This window comes from Antennarius striatus, chromosome 1 (assembly GCF_040054535.1).
Source record: "Antennarius striatus isolate MH-2024 chromosome 1, ASM4005453v1, whole genome shotgun sequence".
Classification (NCBI taxonomy): Eukaryota; Metazoa; Chordata; class Actinopteri; order Lophiiformes; family Antennariidae; genus Antennarius; species Antennarius striatus.
The window spans coordinates 19862051-19875840 of record NC_090776.1 but is presented as its reverse complement, the minus strand read 5'-3'; positions in this window follow the sequence as shown (position 1 = coordinate 19875840).

The window sequence follows — 13790 nt, the reverse complement described above, 5'->3', positions numbered from 1 at the left end:
TTAGTAACATGTGTCAAATTCAAGGCCCACGGGGCCAAACGTGGCCCTCCACATCATTTTATGTGACCCACGAGAGCAAAAAAGGTCAGAATGTCTAAAAATAAATAGGACAAAAGTGTGCTTGGAGTAAAACTACATTTCCCACAATGCAGTTATTCAACCCATTTTAACTCAAAAACATTTTGAACAAATTTAATGTTCTAACTTGTGTTTAATGTTATTTTTCTTTTATCCATCCATCCATCCATCATCCATCCATCCATCCATCCATCCATCCATCATCCATCCATACTAATCCACATCAGAAGACGCTATCAGCTTCACCTTGTGTTGTAGCAGCTTCAGCTCTTCACTTTCCAAACCTCATTCTTCTTCACCAAAGCGAGAATCTTGTGTTCAGTTCAATTCACGAATCTTTTGTTTGGATTCTTTATTATTCCCCTACAATTATTTGTTTTTGAAATGTGAATTCCTTTTTGTGTGAATCTCTTTTGGATTCCGTGTCAGTTTGATTACTGTGTAATTGGGTTCTTGGGAATAAAAGTATTTATGAAGATCAAATCAATCTTTACCAAATGAAGGAAAAAGTAAACTCTTCTAGCATGCCTGCATCACCTGTCTCACACCTCGACCTTCTATTTCCAGTATAAACATAAAAACACGAGTAAGCGTACTGATAGGATTTCACTCATACTTTATAACGATAAAATGTAACAAAGTTGCTACATCAATATTTTTATCATCATCATAGTCACTATTTAAAGTATGTTAAATTATAATGTTGTGTTTGATGATGTGCTGCTCACTGATTACCAGAAACAACATGCAAATGCAAAATACATAGAGTATTGATAAACAGCTGATAAATATGGATTGACGGTGCATCTCTCTTTGATTTGTGAGAGATACTTTTATCCATACTAAGAAGGCAGCGGATGCAGCCACAGACAGGGATAAATATGTGAACATTTATCAGGAAGAAATTAGAGAACAGAGAGCAAGACAGGTGTAACACATCGACTATTTGCTCTTTACCCAGCCACTTGACTTCAAATGGTTGTACTCTGCACTCCTGTTTTATAGAGAGCCCTTGCAGAAAGATAAGGGAGAAGATAAAAATAAAAAAAACTTGTATTGAATCTCCAAAGGGAGGCAGAAGCCCTAATTTTATGTAAGAGGCAGGAAGCGGAGGACAAATGCTCCCCTCCTCAGACCCAGCACTTCCCTGTTAGAAATATAATTGAATGGATCATCAAAGTTTCCTTCCCTCTCAGTTCCTGCGTGCTATAATTAGATCTGTGCTCTCTCTCTCTGGCAGTCATCGCCGACTTTGGAAACCTCTTTTTTGTCTTTCTGAGCCGATACAGACACTCGCTTAGGGTCATTTTTACAGCTTCTCTTCTGGATGTTGAGGAACTGGAGGTGGGGGTGGGTGGGGGGACTGCTGATCAGCAGTTATCAATAAGACAGCATCACTGTAAGGTGGACAAAAACAAACAGCCACAACTCATTCATTCATACACCGTTAAAATCCTTAAAAGGGGGGCAGAACAGTCCGACAGTTTGGGATACCCACTGTGTGACCTGCAGCTGAGTAAATTCCCATGCATGCGGCGTTATTCTGCATGTACTCATGCATGCATGGGTGTGTGTGTGTGTGTGTGTGTGTGTGTGTGTGTGTGTGTGTGTGTGTGTGTGTGTGTGTGTGTGTGTGTGTGTGTGTGTGTGTGTGTGTGTGTGTGTGTGTGTGTGTGTGTGTGTGTTTGAGAGAGAGAGAGACAGAATAGCTGGAGTTCAGGTTTTTTTTTGTGTAGAGCAAAAGCAAACAGTCCATAAAGAGGCCCTTCCACTCTCCCATTTCAATGTAAATGAGTCTGACTCTGTTAGGGGGTTAAAGAACTCTCCAGGGGCCTGGCGACTACCATCATTGGGTCACACGTGCACACACACACACACACACACACACACACACACACACACACACAACACACACACACACACACACACACAATCATGCAGAAACAGAAACATGCATGCACACACACAAACTCTGAAGGCGAGAGGCCCAGATAAAGAGCTCAGAGAGCCTGTCAGAGTGTCAGCTCCCATTAGGCCAAAGGCTGTTGTGTGTGTGTGTGCGTGTGTGTGTGTGTGTGTGTGTGTGTGTGTGTGTGTGTGTGTGTGTGTGTGTGTGTGTGTGTGTGTGTATGTGTGCAGACAGGCGTACTGCTTTTTACATTTCATTCAGCACACACACGCACACACTCTTTTCTCACACACATATCCTTCCCAGAGCCGCCCCGCCTGGCTGACATGCTGTTTCAGACAAGACACACAAAAGACAACGGAACCCGCCTGAAAAGACAGACATCTCCAACATTTCCTACATCACATGCAGTGGGGAGAGAAGAGAGGAAACAAAAACAAACTCTAAATGATTTTAGATGAGCAGAGGCTGAGCTAAAAAAAACATGGAACCTGTTCAAGGATCCCCTGCAAGATCAAAACTCGCAGGTGCACGACAAAGTAAAAAACTTCAGCGGGGATCTATTTTTAGTTTTTCAGTTTCAAACATAAGAAGTACAGTTTTCATCTATAATGACATTGTTAACCGTGATGTCAGGTGTTATTACACAGTAACTAAATGGAAAAGAGAGACCACACTGGTGTATAAAAAACAGCAAAGCATTTGCAGAAAGACTAGAGAGTCTCAGGGAGTCTGCGTAACCTTGGTGACCTTCACAATTAGTGCTGCACTCCCTCGGCCGCCCCATGGCCAGCGAGTTGTAAAGAGCAGGATGAGGCTGCCAGGACACAAACAGAGAGGATAGAGAGGGGTGGGGGGTTGATCTCCTCCCACAAAGCCTTCAGAAACATTACAACCTGAAGAGGAGGAGGAGGAGGAGGAGGAGGAGGGAAGCAAAACAACAACTGAAGAAAGATGAAGAAAATAGAGGAGATATTAAAAAAAAAAAAAAGCCCGTGTTCAAACCTGGGAAATAAAGATGTAAACACCCCCACACACACACGTCTCCAGCTGCGCGTGCCCTGACTCAGCTGAGACTCGGGGCAGGTGTGTCATTGTGTTACCAGCCTAAAGCGCTGGCATGCTCGGGCAGCAATATCAGCTCTTCCCACATAATAAACAAGAATCAGCGCTAAAATAGAACGGCTGGAATGACTTCTTCTTTTTTTTTCTTTGGTTGTTAGACCTTCCCTTTCTTCTTCCTAGTCTTTCATGTTTTTAAACAGAGGCTAACAGCTGTTGCTAAAAACAGTCATCTGAAAACAGCATGTGTGCTTGATCCAGGGGGGAACTCCAGCCACCGCAGAGCATTCAATCCCAGACTCCAGCACCGCTACTCATGCTACTGACACACAGTTCAGTCTGCTCCTCCAGCCTAATCACTCCTTCTGTTCAAAAAAAAGCTTGAAACCACAGCCCACATGCCCCCCTTTGGCAAGAGTCTGATTCGTAAGCATACAGTCAGGATCTTTCATGTACATGTGCTCATTATTGAGTTCACTTTTCACCCACATGCATCTCACCTCGTGTAGGGATGGGGTGTGCATCCATCATGGATCCTGCGTGTACACACAGGCTCAGACTGGTGAAGGAACAGAAAAAAAAACAGTTACGCATAATATTTTCACGACAAAAGAATTGATGACTGGTCAGAGATGTATGATGTGACGAAATGAATCATCAAAAAAGACGTTTAGCACGGTGTCAACGAGGTCGCGCCTGGTGTTGCTTCGTTGTATGGAAAGAAAACTTGAGATTGAAAACATAAAAATTAACAAATTAGTTTTTTAAAAATTAAAAAAACGTTATTTGAAGGGTTTTTGCTTTTAAAAACTCTAGCATATAACTTAAAATGCACTTTTCAAATTTAGAAATCATGTGTGGTAACATTTGAGGTCAAGTGTTCCTCCACATCAGACGTTCAGCGTTTTAAGTGATACATGTCAGACAGGAAATGAGGTTTAAGAGTCAAGAAAAATAAAACAAGTTTATTGCAGAATCAACTCGTCTTCACCTCTTGTTATCGTCGATTCAGCTATGTCAAGCTCTTCCATCTCATCCAGATATCCTTCCATCTTTCTGTAACAAAACCCACTGAGCAAGCTGTTAGTATAAAATGTGCTTTGCTTAAATTTAGACACTAAAAACTACGAATAACAGGTGTTTAGTTTAGCATGGGATTCAAATCTCATGCCTCTTTGATGGAATAGAAGAAAGCTGATTGCTTTAAACTGAACACAGTATAAAGACTTTCTGTATTTGACTGTATTCCAGAGATTTATGTTGGTTTTTTTTAAAAGATACATAATTACTTTTCTCATCCACATCCATTCTTTCTCCTTCCATATCTGCTCTTTACTTATATTATACAATTTCCTCCGGGATTAATAAAGTATCTATCTATCTATCTATCTATCTATCTATCTATCTATCTATCTATCTATCTATCTATCTATCTATCTATCTATCTATCTATCTATCTATCTATCTATCTATCTATCTATCTATCTATCTATCTATCTATCTATCTATCTATCTATCTATCTATCTATCTATCTATCTACTTTACCAATCTGATAAACAACCTCAAAGCCCAACTTATTCTCACTGTCATACAATATTTGTTGATTGTGCCATTTGGCTTCTAACACTAGGACAAAAAAAACATACACAAAAAAAAACATACACAAAAAAAAACAAGAGACTTTTACCCCCCAGAAAAATGCGAAAGTCCCTGGCGTTAGCCCCTAGCCCAGCAGCAATCGTACCTGAAGCAAACACAAATGTGAGCCATTCTTGTAAGGTGAACTCCTGCCTCCGTATGATCAGAGCATTGGGTATGATATATTGTGTAGATACTATAATCCATAGAAAAAACTGACTGTAAAATAACCCTGTAACAGCCACATCCTGGTTAGCACAATATCAAGAAACAGACTTCAAAAGGCAATGAATGAGAATAAAGGAACTGAAAAATGAAGACGTAAAACATGCAGATGGATAAAGAGAAGGACGCCACGCTATGATAAGGCTCATTGATATGACTTATAACCCACCGGTATCCATGACTGCAGCTGTAACCTTTGGTAAATGACTCTACTTAATCCACGACACGGACACAAGCCTGATGGGACGTAAAATTAACACCCCACAACAGAACACCGACACTTACTGACACTTCAGAATGTCTCTGCAGAGCCACAGACCTATACATACAGAATAAATAGACGATATACATTATTCATCCTCCGTCAGCGGAAATATTCACGGTCCCGTTTCTATCAACATTCAACAAATTGGGAGGAAATGTAATATGATGTAGATAACTGGGATATTAGGAGAAAATAGTCCATTAACAATGCATGGCTGGAGAGAGAGGAGGGGATGTGGACAAGGGGGGAAGACTGGGTTTAAATTAAGGGTTGAGAACTAGAAAGATGGGGCTCAGAGGGGCAAAGACATTATTCAACATGCAAGATACCACTCGTCTGTTGCCCCAGGTAGGACAAAAACAGAAAGCTGAGCTACGTCAGCACTCCATCAACCAGGAAAAGTGCAGAGGATGGGTTTTCCCTCAAGACGGAAGCCATTAATTGGGATATATTCACATGTTTTAAGATCATTGTTAAGTTTAGCAGAAAGTCCATACAGTCAAAAAAGCCTAGTTTGTTTTTTGCGGGTAAATAAAAAATAAACTAGGCTTTTATTGTTTATTTACAGTATTTTCTTCACTATACGGCACAACTAAAAGCCTTAAATTTTCTCCAATTCTCATAATCCAATGTGCCTTATATATTAATTTTTTTTTAAAATAGACCATTCATTGAAGATGAGTTCTCAGATGTGCTTTATAATCCAGTGCGCTTTATAATCCAGTGCACCTTATAGTTGCTCCATTTGTTCAGATGTCTTTTTTGGATTGTTACTACTACTCTTGGCTCAGAGAATGGGCCAGGAGCACACACACCTACACACACACACACACACACACATATTAAACCTTTGCTCATGTCACACAGAAAGGTGAGGTACGGTAAAGTCCCGCTGTGTAAAACGAGTCAAGATCTGTTTTTTTATTCTCTAGGTAAGTGTGTCTGCTGGGAGTACACGGTTTGACCTGCTCACACTCTGGACCTGTGTTGTAGAACTGAATGATGTTATCAACAGATGAATGGCCACGCGGGTCAAAGGTCAAGTCCAGCTCCGTTGTTTTGGCTCTGGAACTTTGTGTGTTCACTCAGCTTCCTCCCATCTAATCCCCACCAGCTGTGTGTGTGTGTGTGTGTGTGTGTGTGTGTGTGTGTGTGTGTGTGTGTGTGTGTGTGTGTGTGTGTGTGTGTGTGTGTGTGTGTGTGTGTGTGTGTGTGTGTGTGAGGCTGCTAGAGCCTGATGACTTACCAGAGAAATGAGTTAGGTCTACTTCATTTAAATATAATCTACCTGTGGGAGACATAAGACGTTATTTTCATTCAATGCCAGCTGGCATTCGGCAGCAGCAGAGAAATCTATCAAAATATTCATTTGGCGCAACAGGAAGGAGAAATCAATCCCATAAAAAACAGAGCACTTAATAGAGTTCCATTAAACCGACTCTTAGGGCTGTGCAGAAATGGCCACTCTGCTGGGGGGGGGGGCATAAAGAGGCCACACTGTTTTCACCAGGCTACAATTTAGAATGAATAAAGACACGCTCCATTCTCAGCCAGTCCTGACAACTGCTTTTTTTTTAAATGACACCTGATACCCTCATGCCCCGACACCCCCCCCCCATTCAGCAGGAGACACACTTGAAAAAGGGGCATCCGTGGGAGGGTTTGGGGATGAGTAATGGATGAGTGGTGGACGAGTGTGTGAGGGGGTCAGCGCCAGGGTTGCACATCCCTGTGCCGCCAGCACACACACACACACACACACACACACACACGACTGTCTCCAAGTGTTTGTGGCGGTGTGTGTTTCACGTTACAGCTGCTTGGTTGCAATCGAAGACAGGGCCCCCCCCCAGTCTATACGCAGCCTGTTCGAGGCAGATCTGTGGCGCTTCCTCACTATTTTGCATAAATGCGACAGTTTGCAGGCAATTCAAAGAAATATAAAAGTAATTGCCCCACAGCTGGGCATCAACTAACAGGGAGGGTAAATGTTGGGTCTTGTTCAGTGGTCCAGCAAAGCAAAACTTCTCTGCTAGTCTAATATAACCAGAAATCATAATATTTGTGATAAATGTTAATTGTATTTTAATGCGTTTTCCTTAAATAAATATATTTAAATATGTTAGGTTAGGAGTTTTAGTAGGTAGTCATGTGATACCGTACGTGCATGCTATTGGCTGACGGCCTCCGGAAGTGTGCTACGTTCCAACTCACGGTTCATCCTGCAACTTTTTTTTAATATGAAAGTGTTCTAAACAGTCTATGAATGTGGGAAAAGGTAATACAGATAGAAGGTAGTTTAATATCAGTATGGGGAGGGTTCATAAACATTTAAATTACCATAAATAATAAAATATAGTTTTTTGCTATATTGTGGAATTGGTTGGCCTGGAACGCATTAACCACGAGTTACGAGGGATTAGTGTATTTATACATTAGGATATAATATTAAATAGGCCAATAATGGGTCGGTGTTCTATTTTTAGGTTAAAAAGTTTTCATCCCATCAGAATTCAGCTAGCTTGTGTTGCCAGGTTGAATGAAATCTGCCCGGGACCTTCAGAATCTAGAATGCAGGCCTTCCTGTACTGTGAGAAACTGGGCTCATATAGTTAATAGACAGATGGAATAGCCAATCAGATATTACGTTTTTAGTTTCACAAACATAGAAAGAGTGTAATAAAATGTGTTTTCACGAAGCTGAATTCTGAGACCTGCAGAGAAATAGCTGGAAATTAGCAGAAGCAGATGGGCAGTTGTCTGTAAACAAAAACCCACTTAAGACCGAAGACAAAATAAAGACAACACCATTACACACACATTCGTCATCGCTTAGAGAACTTTATTCAAAGTTTGTCTCAAGGTGTGTTCACAGCCTGTACATTCCCATCATCATCATCATCATCATTTGTAAACTGTCTGAAACAATCACTGTTGTGAGAACAATGTTATCAAACTCAATTTAATTTAATAATTGATTATTTAATCATGTTGACATTACACTTAGAAAATGGTTTTTGATTGATTATAATTACAAAAAAAGCCATCCAAACCCAAACACACAATGTCCCCTAATTATCCTTTTATTCAAAGAAAAGATAAGAATATTTTGCCCCTGGTATTATTACAGTATTTGCATAACATATTTTACCAAATGATATGTTTTGATGTCCCCTTTGAAATCCAAATAAACTGCAGAATTACAATTTCAGCACCTTGAAAGAAATAATTTCCTAGTTTCTCAGAATAACCTTCAGATCTTACTGTGAAGAATGTCTACTGGAACTTTTGTCTACCTATGAAATGATCCCTTTGAAAGTTGTTAGAGTGGGTTTATCCAGTGTAACCCAGACGTGGTTTCTATAAAAAAGATTATTTCTTGGTTTTCCATTAAATTTTGAATGTTTCTTGTAAATTAGGTGGAAAGGCCTTTTGATCTGAGAGCTTGACTATTGCAACAAAACGTGACACAATTCAATTTAGCAAATGTCGAAAGCAGACTGACATGAAATGATGACACATATCCAAGGAAATTTCCCAGAAAAGCTCCGCATTGCATCCTATCTCATCCCTTCTACTTATTTGTGACTTGTTCCCCCTGAGGAGGTGTAACAGTAGCTGAGAAGTGTGAGCTGAAGCATGTTGGGGCTGGTCAAATCCAAAGCGTAGGAACTGAAAAGTATTAACCCTGCAATAGCTGTCTGGTGAACAGGGCGTGTCCTGCATTGTGGGTCTAGGACAGAAAGATTTCCCTGCTGATGTGTGTTAATCAGACTAAGACTTGGAGGACTTGCTACAGCTTGTTGAGGTAGTTGACCTGGAGAGACGGGATTACCTTCTCCAGCTGCTTGCCTGACGGCACCTTTATTAAAGAGACCTACTTCAACCCTACGCTAATCAACAACACAGAAGTGTGTGGCAACCAAAATGAGCTGACTCTAAGCCAGGTAGTTGAAGTGTTTTCAAAGAACAATTAGTAATAAAGAGTAATAAGGAATGTGGCACAAATTGAATGAACTCTATGACCTGGATCAGGGACAGACTTCTGGAGCTGATAACTTATCAGCTGAGGAAGAATTGTGTGTTGGTATTGTTCGCTTCAGCATTTCTTCTGCAGTAGAATCCATCCCCATGAACACTATCTTCTTCTCTTCCTTTCAGCTTTTCCCTTCAGGGGTCGCCACAGCGAATCAGTTGCCTCCATCTAACCCTGTCTTCTGCATCTTCTTCTCTCACACCAATTACCTTCATGTCCTCTTTCACTACATCCATAAACCTCCTCTTTGGTCTTCCTCTAGGCCTCCTGCCTGGCAGTTCAAAACTCAGCATCCTTCTACCAATATATTCACTATCTCTCCTCTGGACATGTCCAAACCATCTCAGTCTGGCTTCTCTGACTTTATCTCCAAAACCTCTAACATGTGCTGTCCCTCTGATGTACTCATTCCTGATCCTATCCATCCTGGTCACTCCCAGAGAGAACCTCAGCATCTTCATCTCTGCTACCTCCAGCTCTGTCTCCTGTCTTTTCCTCAGTGACACTGTCTCTAGACCAAACAACATCGCTGGTCTCACCACAGTTTTGTACACCTTTCCTTTCATTTTAGCTGAAACTCTTCTACCACACATCACACCTGACACTTTTCTCCACCCATTCCATCCTATTTTGATGTAAATGGGGATGGCCCAATGAATTCCCTCACACTAGCACTAGCAGCGTTGGCTATTGTCATGTAGGCGAGGCCCTTTCCTTTCTTACATGCAGACACAAAACCCTAAAACACACATAGAGATGGTGGCCTCCAGCTGACTGTGTGTGTACACCTGGCTCCTGAGGAGTGGGAACTTAATTCCCCTGATTATCCTATGCAATCCACCTAAGGGTTTATCGGCACATAGCATCACATCCAACCAGCATGACCTGTGTGTGCACTGGAGTCATGGAGAGATATCTGTAAGGATATGACAATGTATGCTTCGAAACAGTCACAGAGGTAAAACAACTGCAAAGATGGCGGCAGTGGCTCAGTGGTAAAGCGGGCGGTAGAGCGGGTCGTCCTATGATTTAAGATCGGCGGTTCGATTCCCGCTCCCGCCCCCCCAAAAATACCCGGAGGTGAGCTGGGAGGTGTCAGCTCATCTCCGGAGCACTGCCGAGGCACCCTTGAGCAAGGTGCCGTCCCCTTTACAAATTGCTCATTTGAGGCGCACCAAGAAGGAGCTGCCTGCCACTCTACCTCCCCTGCATGCCTACAGGCCCCTTTGTGTGTGTGTGTGATACAGGGGCCTGTACTCACAAATATGTATGCATGCGTTTGTAATCAGTAGCTAGAGTGTGCTGTCTTAATTTCCCTTCGGGGATCAAACCAGTATATAAAAAAAAAAAAAAAAAAGAGATGGATTCTCTCTGAAAAGTTAGTTTGCCACCTCTGAGGGCAAAAAAAAGATGCCATTTGCTGAGTTTATAATGTTTTGCTGACATGAGACATTTGTTCGCCCCAGCCTGTAGAGAAAGTCCCTGGATAAAGGGCTTTTCTGTTAAATCCCTGATAGCCTCTGAGTTCCAAGCAGGACTTAGCTGACGACTGACAGCCCAGATAGGAGGTGGGACGGGGTTTGAATCTGGGGTATATGACGTGTGTGGTTTGGGAAAAGGGGGGTAGCTAAAGAGTTGGACCAGCAGCCCTGGTTGAAGTGAGATCTTTGGTTGTGGATGGAGTTTGGGGTGTGCAGCAGAACCAGAGTCAGATTGCTTCAGGCTCAAAGGTGGAATATCACACCGGAGACGGAACATTCTGGGTGGGTGGGTACAGTTGACGTCGGGGAGCTTGAGTGGCACCTCGCAGCTGTCCTCTGTGTGCGTCTGTCTGTCCATACGCCTGTGTCAAATGCTCTTCCGGTGGTAGAGTTAATAAATGTAGCAGCTACCACCCAGCAGAAGCTCCTACACACAGCTGTTCACCATGTAGTCAGTGTAGAACATAACACCTGTGTGTGTGCATGTGTCTGTGTGTGTGTTTGTGTGTGCCAGCCAAATCGCATCCCAGAATACAAGAATAGATCCATATAGATGAGATGTGAATGCATGGCTTTTCCGTTCTTGTTCACACTTCAGTTTCAGCATATTAAATCCTGCCTCCATCCCTAAATAGTAATATTCTTTCCTCCTGATGTCTCTGTTAGATCATTAACTTCATTACAGAGGATGTGACAAGGTCTCAGAGAATTAGCACTGCGGACTATGGTCGAGGTATTCATTAGTGATGGATTTTTTGCAGAGATGGTATGGGATCAATGTTGTAATGAAAGACAAAGTGTGTGGGAGGAAGGATTTATCATTGTTATTGAGAATATTAAAACTTTTGTCCCCTAACAATCACCTCTGTCTCACAAGAGGTGAATGTCAGGGTTTGGCTTCTACTACCATTAATTGGTGGACGTGTCCTAATGGTGTCAAGGTGGCACCACATTATATTCACATCATCATTCATTTTGTACACAACACAGGAAGTAAGTGTGTCACCATCAGTTCAAAGCCAGGAAGATTTCATTTAGCTCTCTCACATAAACATCGACGGCAGAGCAAATTAAAACATTTTAAATGGAACCTGGAATAGGATCAATAAATAATGAGTTGAAAATGTCACGTGTGTCACTCAATCATCAGCTTTTCACACTGATATGGCAGCTTATCCCAGGCTGTAAATTACCCACAGCACTAGCTATGAATATGATTAGCATTTTTATTTCCCCCAAGAAAACTCTAATAAACATACAATTGTCCTAAATCGCAATATTTTTAATACCTTTCCAGGCATTTAAATCAACAGGTTTTCTTCAAAGAAAACTAGATCCAGTAATGCCTTCAAATGTAGAGCAGGAAAAAAAAAAGTTTGACAAAATGGATTTGTTTCACTTCATCCTTTACCCACAAAGAAGCTGCAGAAGTAATAAGTGAAAACAGCAAAGGTCATTTCACTGCAAATTACAGATATATGTTTCAGGCTGGCATCTCAGAAGTCGGTTTTCACCTTTATCTGACTTTTAGTTAGAATGATTTTTTAATATAAAAGCAAAGGCTGGAATAAATTGGATTGCATAATCATCAAATCTGTGACATGCAGCTCATCCGGTTCCCATTTGGATCCAGACATTTATGAATTATCTTTGACTCAAAGTCTTCCACTGAAATAAGAATTTTGTGTCTCTTTTGTATAGTAAAAATTAATAATAATAAAAAGACTTGAGTGATTATCCTCAATTTAACTCCAAAAGAGGTAAACTGCTAGTAATGTCTTGTCAGCTTATGTTGTCTACTACGAACTGGAGCTCATCATAGTCTTGCAAAGCCTTTAAGTATCGGTATACTTTTGTTTTCCTTTACAACAATCAACAATTGGGAAGAATCTTTGTAAAGTCCATGTAGCTTCCATGATTCATCAGCCTCGATTTCTATAATTAGCTCTGATTCCCTTTGGACATTATTTTGTGTTCATTTTTGCAAACTCAGCACTCTTATATTTTTCTTATATTTTTTGGGCATTTGCTGTCTGTCTGACAAACTGTGCAGATGGCTGACCTGTAATCACCAGTAATTCAGATCACAGACACAAGTTAACTAACAGCAATGACTCCTCAATGACTCACTATGAGAGTACAAAAATACCTACATATGTTTTCCTGTTTAGTAATAAGTCTATAAGTCCACAATCACCAGTGGTGCAGAGTATGTCCTGATTTTTTTTTTAAATTCAGGTTTTAGTTTAAAAAGCTAATGTTTGCGTCTTTATCCTTTGACGTGCCATTTGGTGTAACTTAAATAGGCTTCAGAAGGCTAATTAGGGTGAGGGAACACTCTAACATGGGTGGCCCAAACAGATATGGCTGAGCTGGAGATTTAAAGAAGAGGTCTGAATGTAGACGTAGAGACGCAGAGCCTCTCAACGGGAATGCACAGTCAGGTGACAAATGGCGCCCCAGGCCAGCCAAGTGACAGGAATGGCCTCTTAATCAATCAGAGGTCACCGTGGAGGTTCACTCCAGACGGCACCCACCCTGAGAGGCAGCCATCTGATGGAGCACTCACTGCCAAGCCGCAGAGAGCATAAGCCTTTCTCCTGCTTAGCACACCACTGCTACAGTTAGGCTAATCAGTTCTCATGGGAGAGGTCTTTTTGACTGTCCAGACAGTCAGCACTCGAGCTGACTACAGTATTCTTCAGTGGTCATGTTGTTCAGAAACATCTGACCCATCTCTGGCTTCAACCCCAACCTTGAGCCAGCAGCCCCCATACTTGACAGATGGCCATCTGTACTGGTATTTCAAGCATTAAATAGGAGGAGTGGAGGATAGCGTACTGTGTGGTAGACACAACCTCCGGCCAAGTCCTCACATTCTCCTCTGCACCCCAAGGTCTACCCTAAAACACCCCCCGGGGGTGACCCTCACAACACAGAGTCCCCAAGGGAGCCGATCAGTCTTTAAGCCTTCTGTCCTCTGTCCACCCCCCAACCCTCTGTGCACATCACTACACATCGCTACCCACCATCCATCACTCCATCTCCCAACATTTCATTCGTCTGTCCGTTATCACGCTCAATATTAACATTCT